Source organism: Equus asinus, chromosome 28, assembly GCF_041296235.1.
Source record: "Equus asinus isolate D_3611 breed Donkey chromosome 28, EquAss-T2T_v2, whole genome shotgun sequence".
Taxonomy (NCBI): Eukaryota; Metazoa; Chordata; class Mammalia; order Perissodactyla; family Equidae; genus Equus; species Equus asinus.
This window is the reverse complement of record NC_091817.1, coordinates 6,517,273-6,542,028: the sequence shown is the minus strand read 5'-3', so window position 1 is coordinate 6,542,028 and position 24,756 is coordinate 6,517,273.

The window sequence follows — 24,756 nt, the reverse complement described above, 5'->3', positions numbered from 1 at the left end:
GGGTGGCCGCATGGTTACAGTCTGAGGATTGGCCTAGGCTAGGCTATTAAAGGGACAGATACCCAGAAACAGGTTTGGCAAACAGAAAGCAGGCACAGAAACTAGAAGAGATAAAACAGAGTCTGATGCAAGGGATAAGAAAGGAACCCTAGGCCACAAGTGAGAATAGAGGGACAGGCACGGAGAGGAGAACATTGTCATCTATTCAAGTCTATGGGGAGGTCATGCTGATTCAAGCTTGCAACTTCATTGGAAACAAGTGGCCGGACTTGGGGTTCATCACACCTACAGTGCCCTTGTGCCTTAAGCATAAGGCCAAGTCAAGAAAGATGTCTTGAAGACATTGAAGAGAAGAATCGATGCCTCCTTTCCAAGGCCCATAGCATTCTTTGAAGGTCAGTCTCTTTTTCCGAAGCTCTGGTGTCACGTGGGCCCACTGGGCACATGGTAATGTGTCCCAAGAGATGTCTTGGAAGCCTTGAAGGAATGGAGCCCTGTCACGCTTGGGGTATGTCTCTTTGTTTGGAAGTGCTCTACAAGGGTGCTGAAAAGCACCCTCTTCCACAGGGCTTCGTTCCTTCGTGAAGGCTGCCCTCCCAGGCTAGTGTGCTCTGTTTGCCTCCATCGAAATTCTCTCCCCCTACCTCTTGCCGTAGAAGGATTATTGATTATGTGTTTTGACACCGTATGTAAGGAAGTTGCACGAAAATTAGAACTTTACAGTTGTGTTTCAAGAAAAATAAACAGGCCAGGGTAGAGGATGTAGGGCAAACAAATGGCACACCCTATAAAAATTAAGTAAGCCCGTATCTGGACGGAATCTAGGGGAACGTTCAAGGATCAGGGGTCAAGTTCGAAACTTCCCAAATCCGGAAAAGAGACAGAAAAATATCTTTCCTGGAGAGTGGAATTCATCCGATTTGTCTAATTTGTCTCGGAAACATTGTGTCCGTGAAGGGGGTTGCCAGGACCACCTCGAATTTGGAGTTTCTGATCTCAGGATGTCAAACCAACCCACATGACCACGTGTTCTCAGTGCTTAGTTTGACCTAGGCTAGGATAGCCAAGAGTCCTACAAGTGACCGGTGCAAATTCAAGGACAACAGCCAAGAGTCACGAAAGCACTCACACCTCACCCTAGAGAACATACAGCGATTAAAGAAATACAAACTAATCACTTGGAATGAAGGAGAACGGACTGATAAGCATGTCTAAGGGAGATAGCTGAGAAAGACCATGACGAGTATACTATGGAAAAGAAAAAGAGGACCCAGAAAATGGAAGGTGAACAGAAATCACACCTGAATTATCCACAATGAAAGATGATGTCCGTCTTTAGACAGACTCTGCTGGAACGTTTGAAAGTCAGAGAAATTCACAAGCCAAAAAACGGCAGCGAAGGTCAAGCATGGGCTAACTGGGAAGGGTGAGTTATGAGACTGCTCCAAGCAGGCTCTGAAACCTGTATCCATGAAGCATGCTGGACCTCAGAGACACAATTATGACAAATCCTCTGACATCACAATGGACCCGAAAAACAACCTAGCCTCATCTACACAGTGCTAGAGTTGGGCTCACTAGTATATTTAACTCCCATTGCACTCAACTGCACGTTGCCACTGAACATGTAAGTGGCCGGCCGGTGGTGCAGTGGTGAGGTCCGCACCTTCTGGGTCTGTGGCCCAGTATGGGCTGGGTGGAATCCTCGGTTTGGGCCTCCTCACCACTGCTTCAGTTGTTCTGGTGCAGGCGTCCGAGGTAGAGTAGAGGCAGATGGGAAGGGACGTTGGACAGGGCCAGACTTCCACAGCAAATACAGGAGCATTGCCAGCAGATGTGAGCACAGCAATGCACTTGTGCCAAAACAAAACCAATTAAAAGTTGCAAAGAATAGAAAAACTGAAGCTAAGAAAAAAAAAAAAAAAAAAACAGGAGCTTGCCATTACGAAGAATAGGATCTCTGTGAATAACCTTAGCAAAACAGGTGAATTCTATGTTAATTCAAAAACTAGCAAACCTTTGGGGAAAGAAACTCAAGAAGACACAAGAAAAAAAAAGATATCGAGGGATCTAGGAATGGAAGGATTAACATACTTGAAAGGTTCATACCGCAGTAAGGAATCTCTGGATTCCATGCAATCCCAGTCAAAGTTGCAGCAGTATTTGCCACAGAGAAGAAGAGAGAATCCTAAAGTTTCTAGCCAGCAACACGAGACCCTGACTAGGCAAAGGAATCCTCAGGAAAACGAACAAAGCAGCACGTGTCACAATTTCTGATTTCAACATAGAGGACGAAGCGCTAGGTACCGAAACGGCACAGTCTGGGCCCCAAAACAGGCATGAAGACCCATGCAAAACAATTGAGAGCCCAGAGCCCAACTCAAACTTACATGGACAGCCTATTTTGGACCAGGGAGCCAAGCGGAGACGGCGGAGAAATGAGAGTCTCTACAATAAACGGTGCTGGGAAGCCTGCACTGCCACATGGAACACAACGAGAGTACACCATGATGTTACACCTGGCACACACACCACCTGAAATGGATTAAAGCCTTGAATGGCAGACTTGAAACCGTGAACCTTGTAGGAGAAGACCTAGGCAGAGTGCTCTTTGCCATCTGTCTGAGCCGCCTATTTGGAAGAAGCATGTCTGACTGGGCAAGGGCAACAAAGGAAACAAGAAACAAACGGGACCACATCAAATGCACACACTTCTGCCAGTCAAGGAAACCATCAACTGAATACTAAGACACCACAACAATTGGGAGAGGATGTTTGCAAACCACACATCGGACAAGGGGTGAAAAGCCCAAAGATACAATCAACTCGCACGTCTCCACAAGAAAAAAAAACAAGCCAATGAAAACCTGGTCAAAAGATGGAAGCAGAGATTTCTCCGAAGAAGACAGAAAGAGGGCCAGTAGGTGCATGAAAACTTGTTCGCCATCATTAAGTCTCAGGAAAATGCAAATCCAAACTGCAAGGACATGGCAGCTCACTGTGGTCAGAATGGCTAGAAGGAAGCAGACAGGAAATAACAAGTGTCAGAGAGGAGGTGGAGAGAAGGGAAGCCTCCTGCACTGCTGGTGGGAGTGTAACCCGGTGCAGCCACGATGCCAAAGGTGTGGAACTGCCTCAGAAATTTAAGTATCCATGTCCCGTATGACCCAGCTATTAATCTGCCGCTTGTTTATCCAAAAAAGTCAGAAAGACTACCGCATAAAGACATGTGCATGGCTGTGTTCACCACACTCTTACTCCTGATATCCAAGACTTGGAAAGCACCCTGGTGTCCAGCAAGGGATGATTGGAGAAGGAAGATGGGCTATAGCCACACAATGGTAGACCACTCAGCCGGAACAAATGATGCAATCCAGCCATTTGTGACCACCAGAATGGCTGTGAGGGTTTTAGGGGAAGTGTAACAAGCCCCAGTGAGAAATTCAAATACCATAGAATCTCACTTACAAGGAGAAGAAAAAGCAAGCACTAACCAACAGGTGGCACTGAACATTTGTATGCGGGCTCCCAGAGGCAAAGAGGGGCGGTGACGGAGGGTGAAAGAGAAGATTAGGCACAAGTGTGTGGTGAGGGCCTGTGATTAGTCTTACACTGGTGAAGATGATGTAAGCTACACAGAAGTCTAAAGCAATGAGGATGTGAATCTGGAAGTTATAGTACGTTCTAATGCAGGGTCATGGCTATAAATTCACCTCAAATCAAAAATCCAAAAAGGGGTCCAGAATGATGTCATAAAGCTTTGGGGGCGGAAAGAGTTTACAGAAGGTGAACTTCCAAGGATGGAAAATCACCTCCAAATGCTTACAGATGCTACAGAAAGGCAGACCATTCCAAATAGGTGAAGAGGAATACTACGAAGAGAACATGATCAGTCCTAAACCCATGAACGAACGGAAAATGTTACCGTCCATGATGTTATTACTAATCACCTTCACGAATAATCCAAACAGGCCCACGCCTTCCCAAGTTCAGGCAAAAGGTTGGTCCAAAAGTACAATTCAGGGCCGGCCCTGTGGTGGAGCAGGTAAGTGCCCACATTCCGCTTGGGCGGCCCGGGCCTCACTGTTTCACATTACGAGTGCATATCACATTAGTAGTGTTAGGAAATATAGATTTCATGGTATGGTGCGGGCAGAGATCATAAATAAGCAGCAATTGTGAGGATACGTTATCAATACGCACAAGAAAAGGAACCATAAGAATATTACAATCTATGGAAGTATCTGGTACACTTCCCAAAGGCAGAAGGAAGGAAAACTTGTGACCTGCCAAGGTGGAATTGGCAGAGTGCCACGAGATGACACCATCATTGTGCATCAGAACATTCCCTGGGCAACTTCAACTTGTGAGGGGGTCCAGGACTTTTTCTGGGTAAGGTCCACCCATTTTGCCATCTACCCAAGATATAAGAGATAAAACCCAGGATAATCTTACAGGAGTGAAACCAGTGTCTAGAGAGAATGTAGGAGCCCTTTCGAAGTTCAAGGGGAAAGATAGAAACTGACAACAATTGCAGAAAAAGGAAAACTATCCTACCTAGACAGGGTGAGGAGTCAGACTGGTCTGAGATGGCTGTGAAACTCTGTGTGCACGGAGGTTGTCAGGACAACTTCGAGTTTTGAGGTCGCTTATGACATCACGGTGAACATGTCCCCCAGGGTGGCCGCATGGTTACAGTCTGAGGATTGGCCTAGGCTAGGCTATTAAAGGGACAGATACCCAGAAACAGGTTTGGCAAACAGAAAGCAGGCACAGAAACTAGAAGAGATAAAACAGAGTCTGATGCAAGGGATAAGAAAGGAACCCTAGGCCACAAGTGAGAATAGAGGGACAGGCACGGAGAGGAGAACATTGTCATCTATTCAAGTCTATGGGGAGGTCATGCTGATTCAAGCTTGCAACTTCATTGGAAACAAGTGGCCGGACTTGGGGTTCATCACACCTACAGTGCCCTTGTGCCTTAAGCATAAGGCCAAGTCAAGAAAGATGTCTTGAAGACATTGAAGAGAAGAATCGATGCCTCCTTTCCAAGGCCCATAGCATTCTTTGAAGGTCAGTCTCTTTTTCCGAAGCTCTGGTGTCACGTGGGCCCACTGGGCACATGGTAATGTGTCCCAAGAGATGTCTTGGAAGCCTTGAAGGAATGGAGCCCTGTCACGCTTGGGGTATGTCTCTTTGTTTGGAAGTGCTCTACAAGGGTGCTGAAAAGCACCCTCTTCCACAGGGCTTCGTTCCTTCGTGAAGGCTGCCCTCCCAGGCTAGTGTGCTCTGTTTGCCTCCATCGAAATTCTCTCCCCCTACCTCTTGCCGTAGAAGGATTATTGATTATGTGTTTTGACACCGTATGTAAGGAAGTTGCACGAAAATTAGAACTTTACAGTTGTGTTTCAAGAAAAATAAACAGGCCAGGGTAGAGGATGTAGGGCAAACAAATGGCACACCCTATAAAAATTAAGTAAGCCCGTATCTGGACGGAATCTAGGGGAACGTTCAAGGATCAGGGGTCAAGTTCGAAACTTCCCAAATCCGGAAAAGAGACAGAAAAATATCTTTCCTGGAGAGTGGAATTCATCCGATTTGTCTAATTTGTCTCGGAAACATTGTGTCCGTGAAGGGGGTTGCCAGGACCACCTCGAATTTGGAGTTTCTGATCTCAGGATGTCAAACCAACCCACATGACCACGTGTTCTCAGTGCTTAGTTTGACCTAGGCTAGGATAGCCAAGAGTCCTACAAGTGACCGGTGCAAATTCAAGGACAACAGCCAAGAGTCACGAAAGCACTCACACCTCACCCTAGAGAACATACAGCGATTAAAGAAATACAAACTAATCCCTTGGAATGAAGGAGAACGGACTGATAAGCATGTCTAAGGGAGATAGCTGAGAAAGACCATGACGAGTATACTATGGAAAAGAAAAAGAGGACCCAGAAAATGGAAGGTGAACAGAAATCACACCTGAATTATCCACAATGAAAGATGATGTCCGTCTTTAGACAGACTCTGCTGGAACGTTTGAAAGTCAGAGAAATTCACAAGCCAAAAAACGGCAGCGAAGGTCAAGCATGGGCTAACTGGGAAGGGTGAGTTATGAGACTGCTCCAAGCAGGCTCTGAAACCTGTATCCATGAAGCATGCTGGACCTCAGAGACACAATTATGACAAATCCTCTGACATCACAATGGACCCGAAAAACAACCTAGCCTCATCTACACAGTGCTAGAGTTGGGCTCACTAGTATATTTAACTCCCATTGCACTCAACTGCACGTTGCCACTGAACATGTAAGTGGCCGGCCGGTGGTGCAGTGGTGAGGTCCGCACCTTCTGGGTCTGTGGCCCAGTATGGGCTGGGTGGAATCCTCGGTTTGGGCCTCCTCACCACTGCTTCAGTTGTTCTGGTGCAGGCGTCCGAGGTAGAGTAGAGGCAGATGGGAAGGGACGTTGGACAGGGCCAGACTTCCACAGCAAATACAGGAGCATTGCCAGCAGATGTGAGCACAGCAATGCACTTGTGCCAAAACAAAACCAATTAAAAGTTGCAAAGAATAGAAAAACTGAAGCTAAGGAAAAAAAAAAAAAAAAAAACAGGAGCTTGCCATTACGAAGAATAGGATCTCTGTGAATAACCTTAGCAAAACAGGTGAATTCTATGTTAATTCAAAAACTAGCAAACCTTTGGGGAAAGAAACTCAAGAAGACACAAGAAAAAAAAAGATATCGAGGGATCTAGGAATGGAAGGATTAACACACTTGAAAGGTTCATACCGCAGTAAGGAAACTCTGGATTCCATGCAATCCCAGTCAAAGTTGCAGCAGTATTTGCCACAGAGAAGAAGAGAGAATCCTAAAGATTCTAGCCAGCAACACGAGACCCTGACTAGGCAAAGGAATCCTCAGGAAAACGAACAAAGCAGCCCGTGTCACAATTTCTGATTTCAACATAGAGGACGAAGCGCTAGGTACCGAAACGGCACAGTCTGGGCCCCAAAACAGGCATGAAGACCCATGCAAAACAATTGAGAGCCCAGAGCCCAACTCAAACTTACATGGACAGCCCATTTTGGACCAGGGAGCCAAGCGGAGACGGCGGAGAAAGGAGAGTCTCTACAATAAACGGTGCTGGGAAGCCTGCACAGCCACATGGAACACAACGAGAGTACACCATGATGTTACACCTGGCACACACACCACCTGAAATGGATTAAAGCCTTGAATGGCAGACTTGAAACCGTGAACCTTGTAGGAGAAGACCTAGGCAGAGTGCTCTTTGCCATCTGTCTGAGCCGCCTATTTGGAAGAAGCATGTCTGACTGGGCAAGGGCAACAAAGGAAACAAGAAACAAACGGGACCACATCAAATGCACACACTTCTGCCAGTCAAGGAAACCATCAACTGAATACTAAGACACCACAACAATTGGGAGAGGATGTTTGCAAACCACACATCGGACAAGGGGTGAAAAGCCCAAAGATACAATCAACTCGCACGTCTCCACAAGAAAAAAAAACAAGCCAATGAAAACCTGGTCAAAAGATGGAAGCAGAGATTTCTCCGAAGAAGACAGAAAGAGGGCCAGTAGGTGCATGAAAACTTGTTCGCCATCATTAAGTCTCAGGAAAATGCAAATCCAAACTGCAAGGACATGGCAGCTCACTGTGGTCAGAATGGCTAGAAGGAAGCAGACAGGAAATAACAAGTGTCAGAGAGGAGGTGGAGAGAAGGGAAGCCTCCTGCACTGCTGGTGGGAGTGTAACCTGGTGCAGCCACGATGCCAAAGGTGTGGAACTGCCTCAGAAATTTAAGTATCCATGTCCCGTATGACCCAGCTATTAATCTGCCGCTTGTTTATCCAAAAAAGTCAGAAAGACTACCGCATAAAGACATGTGCATGGCTGTGTTCACCACACTCTTACTCCTGATATCCAAGACTTGGAAAGCACCCTGGTGTCCAGCAAGGGATGATTGGAGAAGGAAGATGGGCTATAGCCACACAATGGTAGACCACTCAGCCGGAACAAATGATGCAATCCAGCCATTTGTGACCACCAGAATGGCTGTGAGGGTTTTAGGGGAAGTGTAACAAGCCCCAGTGAGAAATTCAAATACCATAGAATCTCACTTACAAGGAGAAGAAAAAGCAAGCACTAACCAACAGGTGGCACTGAACATTTGTATGCGGGCTCCCAGAGGCAAAGAGGGGCGGTGACGGAGGGTGAAAGAGAAGATTAGGCACAAGTGTGTGCTGAGGGCCTGTGATTAGTCTTACACTGGTGAAGATGATGTAAGCTACACAGAAGTCTAAAGCAATGAGGATGTGAATCTGGAAGTTATAGTACGTTCTAATGCAGGGTCATGGCTATAAATTCACCTCAAATCAAAAATCCAAAAAGGGGTCCAGAATGATGTCATAAAGCTTTGGGGGCGGAAAGAGTTTACAGAAGGTGAACTTCCAAGGATGGAAAATCACCTCCAAATGCTTACAGATGCTACAGAAAGGCAGACCATTCCAAATAGGTGAAGAGGAATACTACGAAGAGAACATGATCAGTCCTAAACCCATGAACGAACGGAAAATGTTACCGTCCATGATGTTATTACTAATCACCTTCACGGATAATCCAAACAGGCCCACGCCTTCCCAAGTTCAGGCAAAAGGTTGGTCCAAAAGTACAATTCAGGGCCGGCCCTGTGGTGGAGCAGGTAAGTGCCCACATTCCGCTTGGGCGGCCCGGGCCTCACTGTTTCACATTACGAGTGCATATCACATTAGTAGTGTTAGGAAATATAGATTTCATGGTATGGTGCGGGCAGAGATCATAAATAAGCAGCAATTGTGAGGATACGTTATCAATACGCACAAGAAAAGGAACCATAAGAATATTACAATCTATGGAAGTATCTGGTACACTTCCCAAAGGCAGAAGGAAGGAAAACTTGTGACCTGCCAAGGTGGAATTGGCAGAGTGCCACGAGATGACACCATCATTGTGCATCAGAACATTCCCTGGGCAACTTCAACTTGTGAGGGGGTCCAGGACTTTTTCTGGGTAAGGTCCACCCATTTTGCCATCTACCCAAGATATAAGAGATAAAACCCAGGATAATCTTACAGGAGTGAAACCAGTGTCTAGAGAGAATGTAGGAGCCCTTTCGAAGTTCAAGGAGAAAGATAGAAACTGACAACAATTGCAGAAAAAGGAAAACTATCCTACCTAGACAGGGTGAGGAGTCAGACTGGTCTGAGATGGCTGTGAAACTCTGTGTGCACGGAGGTTGTCAGGACAACTTCGAATTTTGAGGTCGCTTATGACATCACGGTGAACATGTCCCCCAGGGTGGCCGCATGGTTACAGTCTGAGGATTGGCCTAGGCTAGGCTATTAAAGGGACAGATACCCAGAAACAGGTTTGGCAAACAGAAAGCAGGCACAGAAACTAGAAGAGATAAAACAGAGTCTGATGCAAGGGATAAGAAAGGAACCCTAGGCCACAAGTGAGAATAGAGGGACAGGCACGGAGAGGAGAACATTGTCATCTATTCAAGTCTATGGGGAGGTCATGCTGATTCAAGCTTGCAACTTCATTGGAAACAAGTGGCCGGACTTGGGGTTCATCACACCTACAGTGCCCTTGTGCCTTAAGCATAAGGCCAAGTCAAGAAAGATGTCTTGAGGACATTGAAGAGAAGAATCGATGCCTCCTTTCCAAGGCCCATAGCATTCTTTGAAGGTCAGTCTCTTTTTCCGAAGCTCTGGTGTCACGTGGGCCCACTGGGCACATGGTAATGTGTCCCAAGAGATGTCTTGGAAGCCTTGAAGGAATGGAGCCCTGTCACGCTTGGGGTATGTCTCTTTGTTTGGAAGTGCTCTACAAGGGTGCTGAAAAGCACCCTCTTCCACAGGGCTTCGTTCCTTCGTGAAGGCTGCCCTCCCAGGCTAGTGTGCTCTGTTTGCCTCCATCGAAATTCTCTCCCCCTACCTCTTGCCGTAGAAGGATTATTGATTATGTGTTTTGACACCGTATGTAAGGAAGTTGCACGAAAATTAGAACTTTACAGTTGTGTTTCAAGAAAAATAAACAGGCCAGGGTAGAGGATGTAGGGCAAACAAATGGCACACCCTATAAAAATTAAGTAAGCCCGTATCTGGACGGAATCTAGGGGAACGTTCAAGGATCAGGGGTCAAGTTCGAAACTTCCCAAATCCGGAAAAGAGACAGAAAAATATCTTTCCTGGAGAGTGGAATTCATCCGATTTGTCTAATTTGTCTCGGAAACATTGTGTCCGTGAAGGGGGTTGCCAGGACCACCTCGAATTTGGAGTTTCTGATCTCAGGATGTCAAACCAACCCACATGACCACGTGTTCTCAGTGCTTAGTTTGACCTAGGCTAGGATAGCCAAGAGTCCTACAAGTGACCGGTGCAAATTCAAGGACAACAGCCAAGAGTCACGAAAGCACTCACACCTCACCCTAGAGAACATACAGCGATTAAAGAAATACAAACTAATCCCTTGGAATGAAGGAGAACGGACTGATAAGCATGTCTAAGGGAGATAGCTGAGAAAGACCATGACGAGTATACTATGGAAAAGAAAAAGAGGACCCAGAAAATGGAAGGTGAACAGAAATCACACCTGAATTATCCACAATGAAAGATGATGTCCGTCTTTAGACAGACTCTGCTGGAACGTTTGAAAGTCAGAGAAATTCACAAGCCAAAAAACGGCAGCGAAGGTCAAGCATGGGCTAACTGGGAAGGGTGAGTTATGAGACTGCTCCAAGCAGGCTCTGAAACCTGTATCCATGAAGCATGCTGGACCTCAGAGACACAATTATGACAAATCCTCTGACATCACAATGGACCCGAAAAACAACCTAGCCTCATCTACACAGTGCTAGAGTTGGGCTCACTAGTATATTTAACTCCCATTGCACTCAACTGCACGTTGCCACTGAACATGTAAGTGGCCGGCCGGTGGTGCAGTGGTGAGGTCCGCACCTTCTGGGTCTGTGGCCCAGTATGGGCTGGGTGGAATCCTCGGTTTGGGCCTCCTCACCACTGCTTCAGTTGTTCTGGTGCAGGCGTCCGAGGTAGAGTAGAGGCAGATGGGAAGGGACGTTGGACAGGGCCAGACTTCCACAGCAAATACAGGAGCATTGCCAGCAGATGTGAGCACAGCAATGCACTTGTGCCAAAACAAAACCAATTAAAAGTTGCAAAGAATAGAAAAACTGAAGCTAAGAAAAAAAAAAAAAAAAAAAAAACCAGGAGCTTGCCATTACGAAGAATAGGATCTCTGTGAATAACCTTAGCAAAACAGGTGAATTCTATGTTAATTCAAAAACTAGCAAACCTTTGGGGAAAGAAACTCAAGAAGACACAAGAAAAAAAAGATATCGAGGGATCTAGGAATGGAAGGATTAACACACTTGAAAGGTTCATACCGCAGTAAGGAATCTCTGGATTCCATGCAATCCCAGTCCAAGTTGCAGCAGTATTTGCCACAGAGAAGAAGAGAGAATCCTAAAGATTCTAGCCAGCAACACGAGACCCTGACTAGGCAAAGGAATCCTCAGGAAAACGAACAAAGCAGCACGTGTCACAATTTCTGATTTCAACATAGAGGACGAAGCGCTAGGTACCGAAACGGCACAGTCTGGGCCCCAAAACAGGCATGAAGACCCATGCAAAACAATTGAGAGCCCAGAGCCCAACTCAAACTTACATGGACAGCCCATTTTGGACCAGGGAGCCAAGCGGAGACGGCGGAGAAAGGAGAGTCTCTACAATAAACGGTGCTGGGAAGCCTGCACAGCCACATGGAACACAACGAGAGTACACCATGATGTTACACCTGGCACACACACCACCTGAAATGGATTAAAGCCTTGAATGGCAGACTTGAAACCGTGAACCTTGTAGGAGAAGACCTAGGCAGAGTGCTCTTTGCCATCTGTCTGAGCCGCCTATTTGGAAGAAGCATGTCTGACTGGGCAAGGGCAACAAAGGAAACAAGAAACAAACGGGACCACATCAAATGCACACACTTCTGCCAGTCAAGGAAACCATCAACTGAATACTAAGACACCACAACAATTGGGAGAGGATGTTTGCAAACCACACATCGGACAAGGGGTGAAAAGCCCAAAGATACAATCAACTCGCACGTCTCCACAAGAAAAAAAAACAAGCCAATGAAAACCTGGTCAAAAGATGGAAGCAGAGATTTCTCCGAAGAAGACAGAAAGAGGGCCAGTAGGTGCATGAAAACTTGTTCGCCATCATTAAGTCTCAGGAAAATGCAAATCCAAACTGCAAGGACATGGCAGCTCACTGTGGTCAGAATGGCTAGAAGGAAGCAGACAGGAAATAACAAGTGTCAGAGAGGAGGTGGAGAGAAGGGAAGCCTCCTGCACTGCTGGTGGGAGTGTAACCTGGTGCAGCCACGATGCCAAAGGTGTGGAACTGCCTCAGAAATTTAAGTATCCATGTCCCGTATGACCCAGCTATTAATCTGCCGCTTGTTTATCCAAAAAAGTCAGAAAGACTACCGCATAAAGACATGTGCATGGCTGTGTTCACCACACTCTTACTCCTGATATCCAAGACTTGGAAAGCACCCTGGTGTCCAGCAAGGGATGATTGGAGAAGGAAGATGGGCTATAGCCACACAATGGTAGACCACTCAGCCGGAACAAATGATGCAATCCAGCCATTTGTGACCACCAGAATGGCTGTGAGGGTTTTAGGGGAAGTGTAACAAGCCCCAGTGAGAAATTCAAATACCATAGAATCTCACTTACAAGGAGAAGAAAAAGCAAGCACTAACCAACAGGTGGCACTGAACATTTGTATGCGGGCTCCCAGAGGCAAAGAGGGGCGGTGACGGAGGGTGAAAGAGAAGATTAGGCACAAGTGTGTGCTGAGGGCCTGTGATTAGTCTTACACTGGTGAAGATGATGTAAGCTACACAGAAGTCTAAAGCAATGAGGATGTGAATCTGGAAGTTATAGTACGTTCTAATGCAGGGTCATGGCTATAAATTCACCTCAAATCAAAAATCCAAAAAGGGGTCCAGAATGATGTCATAAAGCTTTGGGGGCGGAAAGAGTTTACAGAAGGTGAACTTCCAAGGATGGAAAATCACCTCCAAATGCTTACAGATGCTACAGAAAGGCAGACCATTCCAAATAGGTGAAGAGGAATACTACGAAGAGAACATGATCAGTCCTAAACCCATGAACGAACGGAAAATGTTACCGTCCATGATGTTATTACTAATCACCTTCACGGATAATCCAAACAGGCCCACGCCTTCCCAAGTTCAGGCAAAAGGTTGGTCCAAAAGTACAATTCAGGGCCGGCCCTGTGGTGGAGCAGGTAAGTGCCCACATTCCGCTTGGGCGGCCCAGGCCTCACTGTTTCACATTACGAGTGCATATCACATTAGTAGTGTTAGGAAATATAGATTTCATGGTATGGTGCGGGCAGAGATCATAAATAACCAGCAATTGTGAGGATACGTTATCAATACGCACAAGAAAAGGAACCATAAGAATATTACAATCTATGGAAGTATCTGGTACACTTCCCAAAGGCAGAAGGAAGGAAAACTTGTGACCTGCCAAGGTGGAATTGGCAGAGTGCCACGAGATGACACCATCATTGTGCATCAGAACATTCCCTGGGCAACTTCAACTTGTGAGGGGGTCCAGGACTTTTTCTGGGTAAGGTCCACCCATTTTGCCATCTACCCAAGATATAAGAGATAAAACCCAGGATAATCTTACAGGAGTGAAACCAGTGTCTAGAGAGAATGTAGGAGCCCTTTCGAAGTTCAAGGAGAAAGATAGAAACTGACAACAATTGCAGAAAAAGGAAAACTATCCTACCTAGACAGGGTGAGGAGTCAGACTGGTCTGAGATGGCTGTGAAACTCTGTGTGCACGGAGGTTGTCAGGACAACTTCGAATTTTGAGGTCGCTTATGACATCACGGTGAACATGTCCCCCAGGGTGGCCGCATGGTTACAGTCTGAGGATTGGCCTAGGCTAGGCTATTAAAGGGACAGATACCCAGAAACAGGTTTGGCAAACAGAAAGCAGGCACAGAAACTAGAAGAGATAAAACAGAGTCTGATGCAAGGGATAAGAAAGGAACCCTAGGCCACAAGTGAGAATAGAGGGACAGGCACGGAGAGGAGAACATTGTCATCTATTCAAGTCTATGGGGAGGTCATGCTGATTCAAGCTTGCAACTTCATTGGAAACAAGTGGCCGGACTTGGGGTTCATCACACCTACAGTGCCCTTGTGCCTTAAGCATAAGGCCAAGTCAAGAAAGATGTCTTGAGGACATTGAAGAGAAGAATCGATGCCTCCTTTCCAAGGCCCATAGCATTCTTTGAAGGTCAGTCTCTTTTTCCGAAGCTCTGGTGTCACGTGGGCCCACTGGGCACATGGTAATGTGTCCCAAGAGATGTCTTGGAAGCCTTGAAGGAATGGAGCCCTGTCACGCTTGGGGTATGTCTCTTTGTTTGGAAGTGCTCTACAAGGGTGCTGAAAAGCACCCTCTTCCACAGGGCTTCGTTCCTTCGTGAAGGCTGCCCTCCCAGGCTAGTGTGCTCTGTTTGCCTCCATCGAAATTCTCTCCCCCTACCTCTTGCCGTAGAAGGATTATTGATTATGTGTTTTGACACCGTATGTAAGGAAGTTGCACGAAAATTAGAACTTTACAGTTGTGTTTCAAGAAAAATAAACAGGCCAGGGTAGAGGATGTAGGGCAAACAAATGGCACACCCTATAAAAATTAAGTAAGCCCGTATCTGGACGGAATCTAGGGGAACGTTCAAGGATCAGGGGTCAAGTTCGAAACTTCCCAAATCCGGAAAAGAGACAGAAAAATATCTTTCCTGGAGAGTGGAATTCATCCGATTTGTCTAAGTTGTCTTGGAAACATTGTGTCCGTGAAGGGGGTTGCCAGGACCACCTCGAATTTGGAGTTTCTGATCTCAGGATGTCAAACCAACCCACATGACCACGTGTTCTCAGTGCTTAGTTTGACCTAGGCTAGGATAGCCAAGAGTCCTACAAGTGACCGGTGCAAATTCAAGGACAACAGCCAAGAGTCACGAAAGCACTCACACCTCACCCTAGAGAACATACAGCGATTAAAGAAATACAAACTAATCCCTTGGAATGAAGGAGAACGGACTGATAAGCATGTCTAAGGGAGATAGCTGAGAAAGACCATGACGAGTATACTATGGAAAAGAAAAAGAGGACCCAGAAAATGGAAGGTGAACAGAAATCACACCTGAATTATCCACAATGAAAGATGATGTCCGTCTTTAGACAGACTCTGCTGGAACGTTTGAAAGTCAGAGAAATTCACAAGCCAAAAAACGGCAGCGAAGGTCAAGCATGGGCTAACTGGGAAGGGTGAGTTATGAGACTGCTCCAAGCAGGCTCTGAAACCTGTATCCATGAAGCATGCTGGACCTCAGAGACACAATTATGACAAATCCTCTGACATCACAATGGACCCGAAAAACAACCTAGCCTCATCTACACAGTGCTAGAGTTGGGCTCACTAGTATATTTAACTCCCATTGCACTCAACTGCACGTTGCCACTGAACATGTAAGTGGCCGGCCGGTGGTGCAGTGGTGAGGTCCGCACCTTCTGGGTCTGTGGCCCAGTATGGGCTGGGTGGAATCCTCGGTTTGGGCCTCCTCACCACTGCTTCAGTTGTTCTGGTGCAGGCGTCCGAGGTAGAGTAGAGGCAGATGGGAAGGGACGTTGGACAGGGCCAGACTTCCACAGCAAATACAGGAGCATTGCCAGCAGATGTGAGCACAGCAATGCACTTGTGCCAAAACAAAACCAATTAAAAGTTGCAAAGAATAGAAAAACTGAAGCTAAGAAAAAAAAAAAAAAAAAAAAAACCAGGAGCTTGCCATTACGAAGAATAGGATCTCTGTGAATAACCTTAGCAAAACAGGTGAATTCTATGTTAATTCAAAAACTAGCAAACCTTTGGGGAAAGAAACTCAAGAAGACACAAGAAAAAAAAGATATCGAGGGATCTAGGAATGGAAGGATTAACACACTTGAAAGGTTCATACCGCAGTAAGGAATCTCTGGATTCCATGCAATCCCAGTCCAAGTTGCAGCAGTATTTGCCACAGAGAAGAAGAGAGAATCCTAAAGATTCTAGCCAGCAACACGAGACCCTGACTAGGCAAAGGAATCCTCAGGAAAACGAACAAAGCAGCACGTGTCACAATTTCTGATTTCAACATAGAGGACGAAGCGCTAGGTACCGAAACGGCACAGTCTGGGCCCCAAAACAGGCATGAAGACCCATGCAAAACAATTGAGAGCCCAGAGCCCAACTCAAACTTACATGGACAGCCCATTTTGGACCAGGGAGCCAAGCGGAGACGGCGGAGAAAGGAGAGTCTCTACAATAAACGGTGCTGGGAAGCCTGCACAGCCACATGGAACACAACGAGAGTACACCATGATGTTACACCTGGCACACACACCACCTGAAATGGATTAAAGCCTTGAATGGCAGACTTGAAACCGTGAACCTTGTAGGAGAAGACCTAGGCAGAGTGCTCTTTGCCATCTGTCTGAGCCGCCTATTTGGAAGAAGCATGTCTGACTGGGCAAGGGCAACAAAGGAAACAAGAAACAAACGGGACCACATCAAATGCACACACTTCTGCCAGTCAAGGAAACCATCAACTGAATACTAAGACACCACAACAATTGGGAGAGGATGTTTGCAAACCACACATCGGACAAGGGGTGAAAAGCCCAAAGATACAATCAACTCGCACGTCTCCACAAGAAAAAAAAACAAGCCAATGAAAACCTGGTCAAAAGATGGAAGCAGAGATTTCTCCGAAGAAGACAGAAAGAGGGCCAGTAGGTGCATGAAAACTTGTTCGCCATCATTAAGTCTCAGGAAAATGCAAATCCAAACTGCAAGGACATGGCAGCTCACTGTGGTCAGAATGGCTAGAAGGAAGCAGACAGGAAATAACAAGTGTCAGAGAGGAGGTGGAGAGAAGGGAAGCCTCCTGCACTGCTGGTGGGAGTGTAACCTGGTGCAGCCACGATGCCAAAGGTGTGGAACTGCCTCAGAAATTTAAGTATCCATGTCCCGTATGACCCAGCTATTAATCTGCCGCTTGTTTATCCAAAAAAGTCAGAAAGACTACCGCATAAAGACATGTGCATGGCTGTGTTCACCACACTCTTACTCCTGATATCCAAGACTTGGAAAGCACCCTGGTGTCCAGCAAGGGATGATTGGAGAAGGAAGATGGGCTATAGCCACACAATGGTAGACCACTCAGCCGGAACAAATGATGCAATCCAGCCATTTGTGACCACCAGAATGGCTGTGAGGGTTTTAGGGGAAGTGTAACAAGCCCCAGTGAGAAATTCAAATACCATAGAATCTCACTTACAAGGAGAAGAAAAAGCAAGCACTAACCAACAGGTGGCACTGAACATTTGTATGCGGGCTCCCAGAGGCAAAGAGGGGCGGTGACGGAGGGTGAAAGAGAAGATTAGGCACAAGTGTGTGCTGAGGGCCTGTGATTAGTCTTACACTGGTGAAGATGATGTAAGCTACACAGAAGTCTAAAGCAATGAGGATGTGAATCTGGAAGTTATAGTACGTTCTAATGCAGGGTCATGGCTATAAATTCACCTCAAATCAAAAATCCAAAAAGGGGTCCAGAATGATGTCATAAAGCTTTGGGGGCGGAAAGAGTTTACAGAAGGTGAACTTCCAAGGATGGAAAATCACCTCCAAATGCTTACAGATGCTACAGAAAGGCAGACCATTCCAAATAGGTGAAGAGGAATACTACGAAGAGAACATGATCAGTCCTAAACCCATGAACGAACGGAAAATGTTACCGTCCATGATGTTATTACTAATCACCTTCACGGATAATCCAAACAGGCCCACGCCTTCCCAAGTTCAGGCAAAAGGTTGGTCCAAAAGTACAATTCAGGGCCGGCCCTGTGGTGGAGCAGGTAAGTGCCCACATTCCGCTTGGGCGGCCCAGGCCTCACTGTTTCACATTACGAGTGCATATCACATTAGTAGTGTTAGGAAATATAGATTTCATGGTATGGTGCGGGCAGAGATCATAAATAACCAGCAATTGTGAGGATACGTTATCAATACGCACAAGAAAAGGAACCATAAGAATATTACAATCTATGGAAGTATCTGGTACACTTCCCAAAGGCAGAAGGAAGGAAAACTTGTGACCTGCCAAGGTGGAATTGGCAGAGTGCCACGAGATGACACCATCATTGTGCATCAGAACATTCCCTGGGCAACTTCAACTTGTGAGGGGGTCCAGGACTTTTTCTGGGTAAGGTCCACCCATTTTGCCATCTACCCAAGATATAAGAGATAAAACCCAGGATAATCTTACAGGAGTGAAACCAGTGTCTAGAGAGAATGTAGGAGCCCTTTCGAAGTTCAAGGAGAAAGATAGAAACTGACAACAATTGCAGAAAAAGGAAAACTATCCTACCTAGACAGGGTGAGGAGTCAGACTGGTCTGAGATGGCTGTGAAACTCTGTGTGCACGGAGGTTGTCAGGACAACTTCGAATTTTGAGGTCGCTTATGACATCACGGTGAACATGTCCCCCAGGGTGGCCGCATGGTTACAGTCTGAGGATTGGCCTAGGCTAGGCTATTAAAGGGACAGATACCCAGAAACAGGTTTGGCAAACAGAAAGCAGGCACAGAAACTAGAAGAGATAAAACAGAGTCTGATGCAAGGGATAAGAAAGGAACCCTAGGCCACAAGTGAGAATAGAGGGACAGGCACGGAGAGGAGAACATTGTCATCTATTCAAGTCTATGGGGAGGTCATGCTGATTCAAGCTTGCAACTTCATTGGAAACAAGTGGCCGGACTTGGGGTTCATCACACCTACAGTGCCCTTGTGCCTTAAGCATAAGGCCAAGTCAAGAAAGATGTCTTGAGGACATTGAAGAGAAGAATCGATGCCTCCTTTCCAAGGCCCATAGCATTCTTTGAAGGTCAGTCTCTTTTTCCGAAGCTCTGGTGTCACGTGGGCCCACTGGGCACATGGTAATGTGTCCCAAGAGATGTCTTGGAAGCCTTGAAGGAATGGAGCCCTGTCACGCTTGGGGTATGTCTCTTTGTTTGGAAGTGCTCTACAAGGGTGCTGAAAAGCACCCTCTTCCACAGGGCTTCGTTCCTTCGTGAAGGCTGCCCTCCCAGGCTAGTGTGCTCTGTTTGCCTCCATCGAAATTCTCTCCCCCTACCTCTTGCCGTAGAAGGATTATTGATTATGTGTTTTGACACCGTATGTAAGGAAGTTGCACGAAAATTAGAACTTTACAGTTGTGTTTCAAGAAAAATAAACAGGCCAGGGTAGAGGATGTAGGGCAAACAAATGGCACACCCTATAAAAATTAAGTAAGCCCGTATCTGGACGGAATCTAGGGGAACGTTCAAGGATCAGGGGTCAAGTTCGAAACTTCCCAAATCCGGAAAAGAGACAGAAAAATATCTTTCCTGGAGAGTGGAATTCATCCGATTTGTCTAATTTGTCTCGGAAACATTGTGTCCGTGAAGGGGGTTGCCAGGACCACCTCGAATTTGGAGTTTCTGATCTCAGGATGTCAAACCAACCCACATGACCACGTGTTCTCAGTGCTTAGTTTGACCTAGGCTAGGATAGCCAAGAGTCCTACAAGTGACCGGTGCAAATTCAAGGACAACAGCCAAGAGTCACGAAAGCACTCACACCTCACCCTAGAGAACATACAGCGATTAAAGAAATACAAACTAATCCCTTGGAATGAAGGAGAACGGACTGATAAGCATGTCTAAGGGAGATAGCTGAGAAAGACCATGACGAGTATACTATGGAAAAGAAAAAGAGGACCCAGAAAATGGAAGGTGAACAGAAATCACACCTGAATTATCCACAATGAAAGATGATGTCCGTCTTTAGACAGACTCTGCTGGAACGTTTGAAAGTCAGAGAAATTCACAAGCCAAAAAACGGCAGCGAAGGTCAAGCATGGGCTAACTGGGAAGGGTGAGTTATGAGACTGCTCCAAGCAGGCTCTGAAACCTGTATCCATGAAGCATGCTGGACCTCAGAGACACAATTATGACAAATCCTCTGACATCACAATGGACCCGAAAAACAACCTAGCCTCATCTACACAGTGCTAGAGTTGGGCTCACTAGTATATTTAACTCCCATTGCACTCAACTGCACGTTGCCACTGAACATGTAAGTGGCCGGCCGGTGGTGCAGTGGTGAGGTCCGCACCTTCTGGGTCTGTGGCCCAGTATGGGCTGGGTGGAATCCTCGGTTTGGGCCTCCTCACCACTGCTTCAGTTGTTCTGGTGCAGGCGTCCGAGGTAGAGTAGAGGCAGATGGGAAGGGACGTTGGACAGGGCCAGACTTCCACAGCAAATACAGGAGCATTGCCAGCAGATGTGAGCACAGCAATGCACTTGTGCCAAAACAAAACCAATTAAAAGTTGCAAAGAATAGAAAAACTGAAGCTAAGAAAAAAAAAAAAAAAAAAAACAGGAGCTTGCCATTACGAAGAATAGGATCTCTGTGAATAACCTTAGCAAAACAGGTGAATTCTATGTTAATTCAAAAACTAGCAAACCTTTGGGGAAAGAAACTCAAGAAGACACAAGAAAAAAAAAGATATCGAGGGATCTAGGAATGGAAGGATTAACACACTTGAAAGGTTCATACCGCAGTAAGGAATCTCTGGATTCCATGCAATCCCAGTCAAAGTTGCAGCAGTATTTGCCACAGAGAAGAAGAGAGAATCCTAAAGTTTCTAGCCAGCAACACGAGACCCTGACTAGGCAAAGGAATCCTCAGGAAAACGAACAAAGCAGCCCGTGTCACAATTTCTGATTTCAACATAGAGGACGAAGCGCTAGGTACCGAAACGGCACAGTCTGGGCCCCAAAACAGGCATGAAGACCCATGCAAAACAATTGAGAGCCCAGAGCCCAACTCAAACTTACATGGACAGCCTATTTTGGACCAGGGAGCCAAGCGGAGACGGCGGAGAAATGAGAGTCTCTACAATAAACGGTGCTGGGAAGCCTGCACTGCCACATGGAACACAACGAGAGTACACCATGATGTTACACCTGGCACACACACCACCTGAAATGGATTAAAGCCTTGAATGGCAGACTTGAAACCGTGAACCTTGTAGGAGAAGACCTAGGCAGAGTGCTCTTTGCCATCTGTCTGAGCCGCCTATTTGGAAGAAGCATGTCTGACTGGGCAAGGGCAACAAAGGAAACAAGAAACAAACGGGACCACATCAAATGCACACACTTCTGCCAGTCAAGGAAACCATCAACTGAATACTAAGACACCACAACAATTGGGAGAGGATGTTTGCAAACCACACATCGGACAAGGGGTGAAAAGCCCAAAGATACAATCAACTCGCACGTCTCCACAAGAAAAAAAAACAAGCCAATGAAAACCTGGTCAAAAGATGGAAGCAGAGATTTCTCCGAAGAAGACAGAAAGAGGGCCAGTAGGTGCATGAAAACTTGTTCGCCATCATTAAGTCTCAGGAAAATGCAAATCCAAACTGCAAGGACATGGCAGCTCACTGTGGTCAGAATGGCTAGAAGGAAGCAGACAGGAAATAACAAGTGTCAGAGAGGAGGTGGAGAGAAGGGAAGCCTCCTGCACTGCTGGTGGGAGTGTAACCCGGTGCAGCCACGATGCCAAAGGTGTGGAACTGCCTCAGAAATTTAAGTATCCATGTCCCGTATGACCCAGCTATTAATCTGCCGCTTGTTTATCCAAAAAAGTCAGAAAGACTACCGCATAAAGACATGTGCATGGCTGTGTTCACCACACTCTTACTCCTGATATCCAAGACTTGGAAAGCACCCTGGTGTCCAGCAAGGGATGATTGGAGAAGGAAGATGGGCTATAGCCACACAATGGTAGACCACTCAGCCGGAACAAATGATGCAATCCAGCCATTTGTGACCACCAGAATGGCTGTGAGGGTTTTAGGGGAAGTGTAACAAGCCCCAGTGAGAAATTCAAATACCATAGAATCTCACTTACAAGGAGAAGAAAAAGCAAGCACTAACCAACAGGTGGCACTGAACATTTGTATGCGGGCTCCCAGAGGCAAAGAGGGGCGGTGACGGAGGGTGAAAGAGAAGATTAGGCACAAGTGTGTGCTGAGGGCCTGTGATTAGTCTTACACTGGTGAAGATGATGTAAGCTACACAGAAGTCTAAAGCAATGAGGATGTGAATCTGGAAGTTATAGTACGTTCTAATGCAGGGTCATGGCTATAAATTCACCTCAAATCAAAAATCCAAAAAGGGGTCCAGAATGATGTCATAAAGCTTTGGGGGCGGAAAGAGTTTACAGAAGGTGAACTTCCAAGGATGGAAAATCACCTCCAAATGCTTACAGATGCTACAGAAAGGCAGACCATTCCAAATAGGTGAAGAGGAATACTACGAAGAGAACATGATCAGTCCTAAACCCATGAACGAACGGAAAATGTTACCGTCCATGATGTTATTACTAATCACCTTCACGGATAATCCAAACAGGCCCACGCCTTCCCAAGTTCAGGCAAAAGGTTGGTCCAAAAGTACAATTCAGGGCCGGCCCTGTGGTGGAGCAGGTAAGTGCCCACATTCCGCTTGGGCGGCCCGGGCCTCACTGTTTCACATTACGAGTGCATATCACATTAGTAGTGTTAGGAAATATAGATTTCATGGTATGGTGCGGGCAGAGATCATAAATAAGCAGCAATTGTGAGGATACGTTATCAATACGCACAAGAAAAGGAACCATAAGAATATTACAATCTATGGAAGTATCTGGTACACTTCCCAAAGGCAGAAGGAAGGAAAACTTGTGACCTGCCAAGGTGGAATTGGCAGAGTGCCACGAGATGACACCATCATTGTGCATCAGAACATTCCCTGGGCAACTTCAACTTGTGAGGGGGTCCAGGACTTTTTCTGGGTAAGGTCCACCCATTTTGCCATCTACCCAAGATATAAGAGATAAAACCCAGGATAATCTTACAGGAGTGAAACCAGTGTCTAGAGAGAATGTAGGAGCCCTTTCGAAGTTCAAGGAGAAAGATAGAAACTGACAACAATTGCAGAAAAAGGAAAACTATCCTACCTAGACAGGGTGAGGAGTCAGACTGGTCTGAGATGGCTGTGAAACTCTGTGTGCACGGAGGTTGTCAGGACAACTTCGAATTTTGAGGTCGCTTATGACATCACGGTGAACATGTCCCCCAGGGTGGCCGCATGGTTACAGTCTGAGGATTGGCCTAGGCTAGGCTATTAAAGGGACAGATACCCAGAAACAGGTTTGGCAAACAGAAAGCAGGCACAGAAACTAGAAGAGATAAAACAGAGTCTGATGCAAGGGATAAGAAAGGAACCCTAGGCCACAAGTGAGAATAGAGGGACAGGCACGGAGAGGAGAACATTGTCATCTATTCAAGTCTATGGGGAGGTCATGCTGATTCAAGCTTGCAACTTCATTGGAAACAAGTGGCCGGACTTGGGGTTCATCACACCTACAGTGCCCTTGTGCCTTAAGCATAAGGCCAAGTCAAGAAAGATGTCTTGAGGACATTGAAGAGAAGAATCGATGCCTCCTTTCCAAGGCCCATAGCATTCTTTGAAGGTCAGTCTCTTTTTCCGAAGCTCTGGTGTCACGTGGGCCCACTGGGCACATGGTAATGTGTCCCAAGAGATGTCTTGGAAGCCTTGAAGGAATGGAGCCCTGTCACGCTTGGGGTATGTCTCTTTGTTTGGAAGTGCTCTACAAGGGTGCTGAAAAGCACCCTCTTCCACAGGGCTTCGTTCCTTCGTGAAGGCTGCCCTCCCAGGCTAGTGTGCTCTGTTTGCCTCCATCGAAATTCTCTCCCCCTACCTCTTGCCGTAGAAGGATTATTGATTATGTGTTTTGACACCGTATGTAAGGAAGTTGCACGAAAATTAGAACTTTACAGTTGTGTTTCAAGAAAAATAAACAGGCCAGGGTAGAGGATGTAGGGCAAACAAATGGCACACCCTATAAAAATTAAGTAAGCCCGTATCTGGACGGAATCTAGGGGAACGTTCAAGGATCAGGGGTCAAGTTCGAAACTTCCCAAATCCGGAAAAGAGACAGAAAAATATCTTTCCTGGAGAGTGGAATTCATCCGATTTGTCTAATTTGTCTCGGAAACATTGTGTCCGTGAAGGGGGTTGCCAGGACCACCTCGAATTTGGAGTTTCTGATCTCAGGATGTCAAACCAACCCACATGACCACGTGTTCTCAGTGCTTAGTTTGACCTAGGCTAGGATAGCCAAGAGTCCTACAAGTGACCGGTGCAAATTCAAGGACAACAGCCAAGAGTCACGAAAGCACTCACACCTCACCCTAGAGAACATACAGCGATTAAAGAAATACAAACTAATCCCTTGGAATGAAGGAGAACGGACTGATAAGCATGTCTAAGGGAGATAGCTGAGAAAGACCATGACGAGTATACTATGGAAAAGAAAAAGAGGACCCAGAAAATGGAAGGTGAACAGAAATCACACCTGAATTATCCACAATGAAAGATGATGTCCGTCTTTAGACAGACTCTGCTGGAACGT